The sequence below is a fragment of the Pseudorasbora parva genome, chromosome 9 (genome assembly GCF_024679245.1).
Source record: "Pseudorasbora parva isolate DD20220531a chromosome 9, ASM2467924v1, whole genome shotgun sequence".
NCBI lineage: Eukaryota > Metazoa > Chordata > Actinopteri > Cypriniformes > Gobionidae > Pseudorasbora > Pseudorasbora parva.
The window spans coordinates 29,812,707-29,828,528 of NC_090180.1; the positions used below are offsets into that span (position 1 = coordinate 29,812,707).

The 15,822-nt window shown below is 38.9% G+C and overlaps 1 long non-coding RNA gene across 1 annotated transcript; it reads right to left on the reverse strand.

Annotated features, from left to right (window-relative positions):
• Positions 1–5,458: 5,458 nt before the first annotated feature.
• LOC137088845 (uncharacterized) lies at positions 5,459–11,179 on the reverse strand. The gene is made up of 2 exons (XR_010907586.1): positions 6,947–11,179; positions 5,459–6,879 (listed from the first exon to the last, which is right to left on the reverse strand). It is a non-coding gene; the product is annotated as an uncharacterized lncRNA (long non-coding RNA).
• Between the last annotated feature and the right edge of the window lie 4,643 nt (positions 11,180–15,822).

Genomic DNA, 15,822 nt, shown 5'->3' on the forward strand with positions numbered 1-15,822 from the left:
AAAAAAGCTAGAGGAAACTGTTCAGAAAATAAGTTCCATAGGCTAATTGAAACGGTTTAAATGACGTTTATCGTTTTGAGAACACCAGGATACGTTTAACGAACATCCTGTTAACGAATGTTTCTTCAGAACTTTGAGGGAACCTTGACAGAACGTTAGCCATAAATTCCAAGAACGTTCTGTGATTTGAGAAGAATTGCTTTGTTTGAAATACGAAATACAATCTAAGTAAAAAATAATAATAATTGGACAACCGAAAAACTGTAATCAGTATAAAAGTACCCTGACCTCGCAATGCTAACCATTCAGTTCAGATCTACAGTCTCAGATCTTCAGATTCTTGGCTAAATGGATGCCAGGGTGTTTGTCTTCGACAGTTTTCAGGATATCTGGTGATGCTGAAAGTTTTAGTTGAGGGTGACGCCTGTGATGTGCGGTAGGGGGCACTGGTTCAACAGTAGATCAGCAGGACGAGGTCTTCTTCTCCAGCGGGAGTGACTGCAGTGTTTACATGCACTCTGATCTCTGCTAATGACCCGTGACTCGCTCCACTGACGTCACTGATCTGCTCTGCTTTATGCTCAGATGAGAGATACGAGGGCCTGAGACTCGAGGACGTCTGCTCTCCACTTCATTCTTTTGAGTAATTCTCACTTTTCAGGTTTATTTCCCATCTGATTAGATTTCTTAAGGATAGCAAACTATTCATTCAATGATAACTCTTAAAGTAAGGAGCCATCTCACAAAACGGCTATATAATTAATGTCAGGAGAGCCTGCAGTTTATAGCTACAGGTAGGCTAATCAATTACATGTTCAATTTTATAATTTAAAATTGAATTATGACACAAGACAGGTTTAGATATGTTTTATTTGACGAATCATCACATTTCTCACTGTGCATTAGGCCTAGATGTCTGGGGTCGAGGCATTGTTCGGCTGTGCCTGCGTGTAAAGGACATAAACACGGCAGAAGAAAAGAGAGAAGCTAGCAGCAACAAAATAGAACCAAATAATAAATTATAAAGCAAATAATTTATAGGCTATGTTAATAGTTAATGTTAATGTTAATTTACTACACTCAAACAATGCTAGGTTGTTTTAACCAAATTTTGGATCAAATATGAACAAACCCAGCAGTTGAGTTACATTTTTAATTTAAATGTGGACACTTTATTTTAAGGTGTCATTGTTACTGTGCGATAATATATTTAAATACTGAGTAATAATAATTAACTACATGTACTTACTATTCGGTTTGGTCGAGGGTTAGTTGCATGTGTAATTTTGCATAATTTACTATTGTTATTATAATAACTTCTTGTAACATATGAAACAATGACAAAGCAAAATAATGTCTTAGCTTACATTTTTGTTTGGTTCATCCATATTTGACCCAACATTGGGTTAAAACAACCCACCATTGTTTATGTGTAACCATAGTTCATGTCAACTAACAGTAGAATAAGTTGACATGCAGTTGCAAAGTTATTTACAATGTCCTTGTTACACGTTACATAGATTGATGAGTAAATTATGCATAATTACATGCAACTAAACCCTAAACCAAACCCTGAACCTGTAGTAAGCACATGCAGTTTATTATTATTATTATTACTGAATACTTAAATATATAATTACGCTGTAACACGGACACCTTAAAATAAAGTGTAACCTACAGTCAGAATGTCTGAGGAGCATCAGAATAAAGTGTCTGGGGACCTTCACACAGAACATGTTTTGTCTGAGCCGGCCCTTAGCAGATATTAAGCAGACAGTCTACTAATACTCTAATGACTGCTAGTTGACATGTTGTTGCAAAGTTACTTATAGTTAGTAGAATGTCTAAAGTGGACCATCCAAATCAAATGTAACCCAAGATTATTTGCGCCACAATCATAACCATCCAAGTGGTCTAAAAATGTTCACATCTTCTCATCGCTCCAGAAAAGACTTTTACACTCTACACTCGCTCCACCTTTCAGTGAATCGGCTGTATATTTGTTCTAGATTCACAAGTTAAATACAAGCATTCACACGTGACCCCGAGGGCACGATGTGGAGGGTAAAGGGTCAGAAGGTGCCGGACGAGGTGAAACAAACCATCAGTCAGCAAACAGTGTCTGGACGTCCTGCATCTGAACCACTGGAAAATGAAAGCACCACTTTCATCGCTTCGGGACCGGCAATCTTAGACGGCTAAATTGTTAGTCTCTTGACTTCACAATGAAGGAGTGCATAAACTAACCATTCAGCGTGCAGTCCTGTTGATTTTGTGTAGGTGTGTGTGTGTGTGTGTTTATCCAGTTTACCGCTCACACATCACGTCAAACAAAGCAAAACTGAAAATGCTGCCTCTTAGCATTTTAAACACTAAATATAGATATTACAGTATGTTCTGATTAGAAGAGTAATACAGTTGCGGAATACATTTTCCCAACCTCGCAGGGTAATTTAATGAGTTCAGACTGTAACTGATGTACAAATGTTCACTTTATTAAAGGAAGTCAGTAGAAAATAAACAGCTGTGTGCACTGATACTGCAATATGAGACCACTGCTAAAAAGTATATGATCAATAAGTTATGACAACATATGTTTTTAGATAGCTTTTTAAAACTTTTTTATGTTATACAAGATTCCACTCATTTTTAAGTCAGTTTAATGTAATTGAAGTTGAAATAAGTTGACTGTACTTAAAAATTTAAGGCAGCGACTTTTTGACACAGTAATTTTAGCGCTGGGACTGAAACACACACACACACACACACACACACACACACACACACACACACACACACACACACACACACACACACACACACACACACACACACACACACACACACACACACACACAGATGTTGGTCTATGTGGTTTACAGGGACTCTCCATAGGCGTAATGGATTTTATACTGTACAAACCGTATTTTCTATCCCCTTACACTGCCCCTACCCCTAAATTTACCCATCACAGGAAACATTCTGCATTTTTACTTTCTCAAAAAAACATCATTTAGTATGTTTTTAAGGCCATTTGAATTATGAGGACATTTGATATGTCCTCATAAACCACATTTATAGTGTAATACCAGTGTAATACCCATGTAGTTATACAAATTTGTGTCCTCATAAACCACATAAACAGGCTCACACACACACACACACACACACACACACACACAAATATGCAATGAAGACAAGTATGAATCACAGAATAAAACAGTTGTCCGTGGCCGATATTGCAGAATCAATTTTTTTTTACTGCTATTTTCATAAACACAGCTGTTTGGTAGTTCACTTTAAACCATCTAGGACAGAAAACACAACTAAAAATAGAAAATTGTCCCTTTTGAAAATCAGTAGAAACACCTTGTGAGCAAATGAATAAGTCATGTTGAGTATATGCGCTCTCATGAGAAGTCCATTAGACGCTCTTTGAACTGTAATTCATTTAATGTACATCTCAACAAAATACAATTCACTCAGTATTTTATGTAAACACGCATTCATGGAAAACACCAGTGCGGGTGCCCGTAATGAAACATGCCCTGTGCGGCGGCGAGTGTGCAAGTCGGGGTTGTGTTGCGTGCGAGGGGCCGGGGCCGACACAGACTCTGTGTGGTCTGACTGTGTGGTCTCCAGCTGACAGACTGAGAGAATGAGAAAAGTCAAGGGAGAGAGGGAGAGAGAGAGTGTGTGTTTACTTTAAGGAGGCCTGAATCTGACATCCTACAGCCGCTCCTGAGAGCCCAGATAGAGCGAGAGCGGCCTCATACATCACGCGCACACACACACACACACACACACACACACACACACACACACACACACACACACACACACACACACACACACACACACACACACACACACACACACACACACACACACACACACACACACACAGTGAGTAAACAAATATCTGCACGGAGGCACACGGAAATACGTAGAGTATTTTGTAATTTGTACAGTAAGGTATGATTTGTTAACATTAGTAAATGCATTAGTAACTGTATATGTAATCTGGATTACGTAATCAGAGTCCAAAAATCAAGTGCTTGTAATTAGATTACGTTTTAAAATACTCGTAATAAGACTACAGTTACTTTTTTTATTGATTACATGTTATTCTCACATTGGCAGTAAATTGCTAATTCAATTATTCTTTGAATCTCCCACTGCTTTGTTTTTATCTTTTAAACGTTCTCTTCCTGCTGCTTATATCCGTTCCATAAAAAAACTGAGCAAAACACAGCATATAATCACTGGATTTACAGAATTCATTTCTTGTAAAATTCCTGTTGCTCAACATTGCAACACTAAATATCTAATCAGCTCCTGACAAACACATTAATTATTATTTAAAGCATTACTCATTTAACCATATATTACTGTCTCTGGAAGGCTTTTGTCTTTCAAAGACTTTATTTATGTGTAATTTCATATTTACATTCAATGCAGGGATCCCCAAACTTGCCCTAATATATTTACTTGAAGTAAAACGTTTAAAAACTTAAAAGGCCAATTATACAATTAAGTAAATAATTATAATAAATAATAATAGAATGGAGTTCACAGTCTTCTGATGTCAGTTAATGGTCACATGACATACAGTAAAATATTAAACCTTTTTATTTTAAAATATTTATTTTAATAAAACATTTTTAAGGGAAGAAAAGTAAATTATGAGAAGTCAGAGAAATTGTGAGGTTATTGAGTATAGAGGAGATGAAGGGGAAAAAGGGGAAAAAGATATTAAATAAAACAAAGATAACTATAACAAAGATAATTGCAAAATAACAAAAAAAAAAAAAAACATTTATTTTTAAATGTATTATTTTATCACTTAATAGCTTTTCATTAAGCTCATAAACTTCGGTCTGGAAAACCCGGTTGTAATGTAATATTTAATGCACTTTATGTAGTTGATAACAAAAAATATATTCTCTTTCTTTGTATGTTTATATCAATATGGTGCCAGATTATCCTACTCAAATCAATGCGATAAATGAGTTAATCAGTTAAAAGTAATCTCAAAGTAATCCAAAAGTAGTCTGATTATATTACCTTCAATGTGCAATGTAATGGATTACATTACTAACTACATTTTTTGTCAAGTAATTTGGAATCACTAACCAATTACAATTTGTATATTATTCCCAAAGCATTTGTTAATCTTTGTTAATGTTAGTTAAAAACATGATTAATTGTTCGGTTACACTTTATTTTAAGGTGTTATTGTTACAGTGTAATATCAATTAACATGTACTTACTATAGGGTTATGGTAGGATTAGGGTTTGGTTGAGGGTTAGTTGCAAGTATGCATCATTTTTTTCTGTTATTACTGTGGACACTTGTAGGAAATTGTTCCTGTGTCTTTGTGTGTCTCAGTCTCTGCTCAGCAATCAGTTACAGCTTCAGGATCCTGGGAGAGTGCAAGTCAATGAACCACACGAGTAGAGTCAATATGGTTTATTCAGAATGCAGCTCTCAAAGTACAACAGGAAAAGCAGTGATACTTATACATCAATCCACGCCCTAATAGTTGGACGCACCCTACATAGGAAACAGAAAGATAACTCCATATATGTCAACAATATAGAAATGCACGCATTTGGCTGTCAAATACCAGGAATAGATAGCTCTGTAGTTAGATGATAACAGCTGGGTGGGTGCACGCTGTACACAGCAAAATAGAACACAAACATCAGTTCCCCTTTTATGTTATCAGAAAGACAGTTTGCAGAAAACACATACGCAGAATATATATGCACATATAATCTTTCAATCCCCTCTTTTAAGCTGAAAGCTTAACGTTTTGAAATTGGTTCATAGTGATGTGGCGGTGTCATGCTAGAGATCGTAGCATATACTTTATTCATCAAACATTGCATTAAGCATGGCCCAAAGATACACACGGCCAATAAAATCAGCAGTATTGGAATCAACATTGGCACAAAGGGTGTTACCCAACCAAACAAAGAATGCATCAGCCCCCAACCCCAATCCTTCTCTTTGCTTTCATCCATACAGCTTATGTGCCATCTTTCTCAGCTCTTCCACAGCATGGCCCACGGCTCCTTCAGCTTCATCCTCGGCAGGAACAAAGGTGCAGCACTGATCCCCCACCATGGCACAGACGCCCCCCTTATCAGCCAGGAGCATGTCCAATGCCAGGCGGTTTTGCGTGGTCATCAGGCGCAGGGCACCTAATTCTCTTCTCACCCCTGTCATACCATCAGTGGTGTCATTGACAAACTTTGCCAGTCGATAATTTAATATATATATTCTAATTTCAATATGTTCAGGTAAAAAAGGGTGTTGGGGCCTGGAGCCATTCTGACGATGGTCAACGCAGCGGGCTCTGGGCAGCCATGCATAGTCTCTTCCTCCAGGCCACTCATACAGAAACGTACAGGAATGATCATAAGCAGACTGGTCTAATACGGGCATGGAGATGCTGACAACAGATGACATTATTTGTTGACATACATAACAGGAGTCATTGGTGACATCCCGAGCAATAGAGTTGGCATATTGCCAAAACAGATTATCAGTCGGCCTTACAGCCAAGGTACAGGTCATACAGAGAGTAATTACACTCACATAATACAGCTGCATTCTGAAAATATGCATAATATCAATACAACAATAATAACAATGATAGTAATAATGGTTTCAAAGCAAATAAAATCAAAAGGATATTGGTGCTGATGAGTGTTATGTCATGAGCAGCGCTGCGTGTTCAGCTCCTCTGCTATGCAATAACAGACAGTCAGCCAAGCAAAGAATCGTGGTCAGTCCCAGTCAGTCCAGGTCACGCACCGCCCCAGCCTCTCCGTCCCCTGACGCAGTAGTGGTCTTCTTGGAAACCCTACCTAAGTGGCCCCTTGTTCCAGCCTCTCCGCCCCCTGACGCAGTAGTGGTCTTTTTGGAAAACCCTACCTAAGTGGCTTGTTAAGGTATCGGACAGCTCCAGTACCTAGACAGACATAGTTACTTCTCTACAATTATTGCCATTGCATTTCCATCAATGCACACGTCCTGGGACACCTGTAACACACAATTATAGTTAGCAGTTTGTCCAGGGATTTTCTTCAGTACTGATAGCGTGGATCCACTGTGGAAAAGATTCAGTTAGTGCTGCAGTTCGAGTTACCACCACGATTTTTGTTGGGGAGCTATATTTTGTAGCTTCAAAAGAATCCCCCATCTTTAACAATTGTTTGACCATCACCTCGTCCCCAATTTTGAACGAGTGTGTTGGGTCTAACGGCAGTGGTGCAGAACTCGAATGCAGCTTCCTCCAGTTTTCATGGAGGGCCTCACATAATAACTTATATAGCATATTAGAGCAGGGGCACGTCACATCCAACGCCACATCCTTTAAGACCCTTATGGGGTGCCATTCTCATCTCGGCTAGGACAACGGGCAACAATTTTGGCCAGTCACTGTGGCCTACTGTATGCATTGCTTTTCTTAATTTGTCCTTAATGGTTCTGTTGGCCCTGCCCAAAAGCAGGGCCTTTGTCTGAGTCAATGGCGAGTGGTATACCATATCTGGGTATAATTTCCCTCATGAGATGTGTTACAACTGTCTTTGCATCTTCCTTAGCGCACGGGAAAGCCTCAATCCATCTTGAAAACTTATCAATAAATACCAATAAGTATTTATATGGACCTTTTTTAGGTAAATGCGTAAAATCTACTTGCCATTATTGTAACGGGCTATCTGGTAGCGGTAAAGGCTGATGCTTTGCTACTGGTTTTGTGGTATTATTCATTGCACATGTCACACATCTCCCTAACGTATCTTGTATTCTTGCTTGCTTGCTGCCAAATCTTGTATGCATAAGAATTTAGACATATCCTCATATACCCCTCTTTGGCCGCGGTGTGTGACACCATGAAATTCCCAAATGAGGAACTAAGCGCACAAGGCTGGCACACAAACGCGGCCATTATTATCAATAACAATGCCCATCCCGTTCTTAGCACATCCAATTGTGCAATCAGCAATCCACTGCCGGCAATAATTAATCAAACCAAGCAATGCCATTAACGCATGCTTAGTGGCTGTTCGTTTTGTGTCAACAATTATTTTTATTCGCTCTGGTAAAAAGCAGCTTTTGGCCCTTTGAAAGCACATGGCCTAAATAGTTGACTTCCGATAAGCAGAACTGCATCTTCTTTTTTGACACCTTCAAACCACAGTCAGCTAGTCGCTGCAAAAGGCAGACAGTAGCCTCCCTACAGTCTGCAGCGGTTTCACCATTAACCATGATGTCATCTTCATACTGCAACATGCATGAATTTGTGGGCAATTTAAGATCAGACAAGCAGTCCCTGATTACCTGTGTGAAGACTGCTGGTCAATCAACAAACCCTTATGTCATTCTTATGTGTTGCCCATAAATGATCAGGTAGCCCAAGGTCGTCTGACATTTGATCCCCTGTTTGTGACATGCAAGCAAAATTATGGGGAACTACAGACCCATGAATTGCCATCAAACAAGTATTTTTCTGTTGCATAGCTATTGACAGTTAGCTTAGAGCCAGAGAAACATAAACTTAAACACAGCTTTGACATTAAATCCCTTCCTAAAAGGTTGAAAGGGGACCCTTCCATAAACACAAAACGATGTCTGAATCGAGTGTCAGGGTCATCAGCGCAAAATACTAGAAAAGGAGGAGTTAAGTGACTTTGAAAGGGGACCCCATCAATTCCCACAGAGCTAATGGTTTGTCCAGAGACAGGTCCCTCATAGTTAGACCCCAGCGAGGACATTGTAGCCCCTGAGTCCAAAATGAAGCTATATATGGAGCCATTCACATTCAAATCGACAGTTGGCACGTCACTATTGAGTGGCGAGTCAAAATTGACAGACAATAAAGCTTCGTTGCAGGAGCGGTCGCTGGGGTGCGTGCTCTGTGGGCGGCCCTAGTGATGTTAATATGGGTTGGGCCCCCCTCTTCCTGTATCTTGAGGAGGGGGGACGTAAGCAGGCCCAGTACTGCGCTGGGGGCCATAGTTGCTATGCCCTGCTTGCTCATATTGCTGAGGACCCGGAAAATCAGGTCCATCACCATACATGGGCACAGACAGTGGCCTCTTCCCCATTTTTACGACAGCGCCGGTTTGTTCGTCCGATATGCGCTTCCTGCACTCCCTATACCAATGTCCTGGCTTCTGACAATAATTACATTTACCTGGCTTCCTACCCTTATTCTGGCCCTGCCCCTGATTCTGGGGTCGGACTGCAACACAGACAACATTTTTCTTGACACCCTGGGTCTGAAACAACCCGTCAGACTCTAACGTTCGAATTTTGGCTGCAGCATCTTTAATTTTCAGCGTACTTCTATCACTGAGGTGATGTTTTAGTGTATCCTGATGGGCGGGAGTACAATTAGCCATGAAAGTAGACAAGAACATAGGGTGTTCCTTGTTAACATCTAAATCCAGCCCACCAACATTCATCCAAACATCGATAAATCGCTTCATGAACTGCGCTGGCGGTTCATCCTTTTCTTGTTTACAATTAGTGACCTGTGATAAGTCACGGTTCGCTGCCTTTAGATTTAGCAATTATTTTTTCAACGTTTTCTCCAATTCTGTGATCATTTCGGGCGCCTGATCACGCCACTTGAAGGTAATAAGCGTCTTTTTTGTCTTCCTAGTCTCATCTCTCTCTTCTTCTTTTACTGTCTCTATCTTATCAGTTTCTGGTGCTAACACTGGCACTGCATCTATCAATGCTTCCTCATTGTACGAGTCTCCCAATTTGCACTGTAAAATGAATCTATAATCCGCACCCACTAACTGGCAGTGACGAGAAGTCCTGATCAACATATCTACAAATGGTATAGGTTTCGACGGACTTGGTAGCAGATCGATTATGTCTTTTAGCGCGCTTGGAGACGGAGGCTGAATATCAATTCCCCCTCTTTTCTCCATCCACACGGCCACCACATTCTGCACTTTAGGAGGATCGATGATGAACCCTGAATCAGGTCCTGCATCGTCCACGCATTCGTTATCATCACACTCAGAATTGTCCGAATTGGTCCCTTCACTTGTAGGATACATTTTGGTTATTTCTCTTATTTTTTTTCTTTTTTGTTTTCGCGAGGTTTCTTCTGAAACCTGGAGGGGTGCAGACGGCAAAGTTTTCGAAACGCATGCCAAATTAGACGGTGGAACATAAGGTGGAGGATATTCCCGTGGCAAAGTACAATGTTCTGACACGGCAGTCGTGGATTTTTTCTTTTTGAATTTTTCTGGATTAGGAACAGTAAGACGGCTCTTGGCACGTATGCCCGAGTTTTGTCTCTCCATACATCAGTCATTTTATACCACACGTCATATCCCCTTTTCATATAATCATAATCCCAATTTGGATCACCCTGTTTACCATAAATTAGGTCGAATGCACTGCGGAGAAACCCAGGGTCAAATGTTCCTTCCCTAGGATAACTACGCCATTGTGTACCCTCTGTCCAGCCGGCTAAATTATCCAAATATATACTTTAGGAGTTTCACTTGGTTCTGGCTTTGGATATGTTTGCCCCATTTTCAAAGATTAACTGGCCAGGCACTGACACACACAGTTCAATCAATCTATGTATTTCTTTATACAAAAGTAGTATAAATTTTTTCCCTAAGTTTCTCGAGATACAACCAGAACAGGTAGTGAATCAAATTCATCTCTTACCTGTCTGGATGTATCACGTCGGGGTCACCAAACACTGTAGGAAATTGTTCCTGTGTCTTTGTGTGTCTCAGTCTCTGCTCAGCAATCAGTTACAGCTTCAGGATCCTGGGAGAGTGCAAGTCAATGAACCACACGAGTAGAGTCAATATGGTTTATTCAGAATGCAGCTCTCAAAGTACAACAGGAAAAGCAGTGATACTTATACATCAATCCACGCCCTAATAGTTGGACGCACCCTACATAGGAAACAGAAAGATAACTCCATATATGTCAACAATATAGAAATGCACGCATTTGGCTGTCAAATACCAGGAATAGATAGCTCTGTAGTTAGATGATAACAGCTGGGTGGGTGCACGCTGTACACAGCAAAATAGAACACAAACATCAGTTCCCCTTTTATGTTATCAGAAAGACAGTTTGCAGAAAACACATACGCAGAATATATATGCACATATAATCTTTCAACACTTATATAACAAGGACACTGTAAAATAGTGTTACCGATTGATCATGTTTGTTCACAGTTGAAAGAAGACTAATGTTAACAAATACAACGTTTGAATTTAATAATGGATTAGTGAATGTTGACATTATTATGAACAAAGATTAATAAAGGCTGTAAAGTATGTTGTTCATTGGGTCATGTTAACCTTATTGTAAGCTGTAAGCGCTTGCTATCAATGTAGCTACACAAATATGTATACTTTAAATATATTTTCACTTTAAACAAAAAAACAATATATACCTCCAAAATACTACGACAGGCAGTTTCTCTTGGTGCTGCAGATTCACAACACACACACACACACACACACACACACACACACACACACACACACACACACACACACACACACACACACACACACACACACACACACACACACACACACACACACACTTTAAAGGTCATAAAAACACTCCTAAAAATAAAGGTTTCTAAAGGGGGCATTTCACAGCAATGCCACGGAACAACCATACTGTTTCCACAAAGACAACCATTAAAAAAAACATGTTTTTATTAGTGTAAAGAGCATTTAATAATCTAAAGAAACTTTTTCCACAACTTTGTCAACACTTTATAGTATGGGGAACACATATTCACTATTAACTACGACCTATGCCTTAATAAGCTCCTTATTTACTGCTTATTAATAGTTAGTAAGGTAGTTTTTGTAGCGTTTAAATTTAGCTATAGGGTAGGATTTAGGGATGTAGAATATGGTCATGCAGAATTAGACATTCATATGTGCTTTATAAATACTAATAAACAGCCAATATGCAAGCTAATAAACAAAAATGAGAATTGTTCCCCATACTAAAGTGTTATGGAAACCTATTTAGAATTGAAAAGTGATTTCATGGAACCGTCAAGCCAAATAGTGCGTGTTTGTATTTATATCCTCCACTGTACCTGGTAATATGTGTAAACTGTGTTTTAAAATATGCATATTGCGATGTGTGTATTATGTGCCAGTGTGTTTCCGAACGAATCCTCATTAGCATCCGTGGTCTTTTCTGCCATAGCTTCAGGCCGTGCACATACATCTGTATCTTGTTTATATTTCAAAAACTGTGCTGGCGATGCTGTTTGGAATGACAAACTGTCCAATCACGACGTTCAACAGCGAACTGTTCAAATATAGGTTTAGACAGATTAACTGTCCATGATTGAAGAAAACATGGTGTGGACAGAGACAGACATATACAAACAAACACACCAAAGCAACAAGATGAGTTTTTCATCATGTGTAATGGGAACAATATTTATCTCCCCATTTCTTGCATACACATGCTAAACTTTAATGCATGTAAATATTACTTAAATTACATTTAATAGTATAAATTGCTTTATTTTCATTTTTTAAAAAGATACATAAATCTGTGACGATATAGACATTATATATAAAATGTAACTGATAACTTTATGCTTTTCATGAATGACAGAAAAAATATGACTAGCCATACTAGCCTTTAAAATGTCGTTTTTGTGTGTAGTAGGAATAATAAATTAATTTGTGTTCATGAAATATGTGCTCCAGTATTTACAAATGTTAATTGTTGTATTTGCTCCTTAAATTTCAAGTTTCATTTGTCATTGTTTCAGTTCCGGTCAGTTTGTGTCAAGTGCCTGATAAACTGTTAAACATTTACAAAGTGCATGAAATCATAAAAAACCTACCGATAAGTGGAATAGTCATTTAAACATACAATATTAAGGGCATTCAGATTTAATACATTTATATTTTTAGTAAATAATTAAGCATAGCATTTTAGTGAAGTTTTTAGACTTGACAATAAATCTTAGTATTATAATGTTGATTTTAATATGCAAACATCTACCACTTGAAACAATTCAGCCATCATAAGACACAAGATCTGACAAACATCTCCTTTTTTTCCAGAAGTTTTTTCATATGCAAATTGAAAGACACACCATTTGCACTAAATGTACAAACTAATGCATTCATAATGTATTATATTCACATATGTTAATTCACAATGACCCGTGGAAGTGTTGACTAATGTTTATTTTCTTTAATTTTTTATCACTGTTTTATTCTACTTTAAAGAGGTTATATATCCACATAAACTGAGAAACATTATGTTTTCTGTTTCGAGCAATACTGAGCACTGAATTTATACAGGCTGCTCTTTCCCTTTTAAAGGAAGAAAACAAAAATATGCAACTCCAATAAATACATTGTAGTTATTTTCTGTGCACATTTTCTCTCTGTCGTTTTAAAAGAAACGGGTGATGTTTCGGTGTCCAGACGGTCGGCCGTGCCTGGCAGAACTGGAGGCAGAGCGGCTTGTTTCCCTTTACTTCCCAATCCCGTCGCTCCCTCCCGTCTCCAACAGCTCTCTTGGGACGGGCCCAGTAATGCTGCACTGCTGAGAAAGCGGTGTGCAAATGTTAATATAATCCACCGTTCTTCAGCAAAGTCAATAAACAGGGCCACCCAAATATCTAATTAGTGTGGGTGTGGAAGACAGGAAATGGATTTGCAAGAACAACCCCTTCACCATCATCACCACCCCAAAGGCAAAGGCCTTCCTCTGCAGGGAACGGAGGAACATGGGACAGTGACTGCGTCAGGCATCTTTGTGTGTCTGAATCAATCCAAACAGTCTGAAAGCTTCTCATGACCTTAAAACGTTTGGATATGGAGCTTCTGCCTACATGCTTGAAATAAGGTTTGCAGGCAAATATATATTGTGCCACATTACATAACTGCATTTACTTGTATTTATTTACTTGTTAATGCTTGGAGTGGATAGTAAAGAAAATTCAACAGTGGAAATGTTGGTTGAGAATGTCCAGAGTGAAGAGTTTGTTTAGTCGCCGAAATAGACAGTTCTTATTTTTTGATGAAATATTGCAGCTTTTATTTATAAATGATTTATCGCTGCACATCATTTTAAATGTATGTGCTTGTATTGTGAATCAGAATAACTTCCCCTCCCTCTTGCAGGGTCATCTCTTCTCTTCTGATGAGGGCGGGGCAACCTGTCACTCACATGAGATCAGCCAATAGCAAACCACTACCATCCAATCAATTCCCAACGGACAATATCAAGCCCCGCCCTACGTTTGTTCTTGTTCGAGAAGCCGTTTCACTCGCATATATGTCTTAGACTTCCATTTCATGCCACCATTAATGTTTTGGTCACCAGGGATTTATGACTGATTATTTAAAAACAGTAAGCAAAAGACACTATTAATATATAACCTTACTAAAAAAGGCAAATTAGCATGAGAGAATAATAATAAAAAAAAAAAAACAATGCTGATGGGAGTGGAAAGTTCTGTACATATTATTTAGTGTTCCCATCCGTCAGTACTTCCGTCGAAGAAGGTCAAAACCTGGAGCGATCATTAAAATGTGTACATAGATGCCTCATTTGACCGATCTGTGCATGCACTAATGAGGCATCTATCTATCTATCTATGAATGCGTCGGATTTTGAACTTCTTCGACGGAAGTACCAATGGATGGGAACACTAGATAATATTTGTCTGTTATGAGGTAAAAAAAATAACAAAGACTGTTCGGTTTCTCGCAGAAACCGATTGTTTTGTGTTTTAAGACATCAATGTATCATCACGAGCCACAGGGTTTAATTTGGATTTGTTTGTATGTGTTTTTTACTCTAATAGTGGCTCTCAGTTGACATGCATTATACGGCAACGGTTGGAGTTAAAAATCTTCATTTGTGTTCTACTGAAGAAACAAATTCACCTACATGTTGGATGCCCTGGGGGTAAGCAGATAAACATAAAATTTTCATTTTTGGGGGAACTAACCCTTTTTTGGCCGGTAAATAATGGCGCAGCAAATTGACAAGCGCAAACCTTAGTCTTTGAAATCGCCTTGCGTAATTCATTTAAATACACTCCTCCCATAAATTTTGCGTCTGAAGGGGAAACTCCTACAAATGCATATGCAATAAGGTCAGTCGCAAAAATAACCCTATCCCACATATTTTTATCGCCCATTTTTCACTGCGTGTCTTAAAGCTGCAGTCCGTAACTTTTTGCACTCTAGTGGTTAGTAAACAGAACTGCATGCGTCTTGCGGAAGAACATTGCAGCCGAAGCTACTTCTCTCTGTTTATGTCTATGGCGGATCACGCAGGGACTGTGCTCCTCCGCAGCCGTACCTACCAGTCTGGCCTGAAATAGTCCCAATATAAATACTTATTATAATCATAATGATTCAAGGTAAGACAAAAACATGGTTTGGAAAATGGATTCATGTTGTACATTCTCATTATATAATTTTTGTAAATCTTGAACACAAAAATAGTTACGGACAGCAGCTTTAAGTAAATTCTAACTCCAAAAGAGGGTTTGCGCTGGCGCAAATCTAGTATAAATCTGGCCCGTCGTCTTTAACTCACTGATTTGATGATGATGGGCTGTCATATGTTTGTAATATTACATTCTACAACTGCATTATTTTTGTACACATCTGATAGAATAAAAGGAATGATGTCTTTCAATTTCTGGTGTTCGGATCAAGGCGATCTGTGCACAGTGACTGCGGCTGGCTTACGGCAGCTTAATGGATTCCTAGTGTTGAGCTTCACAAGCGCAC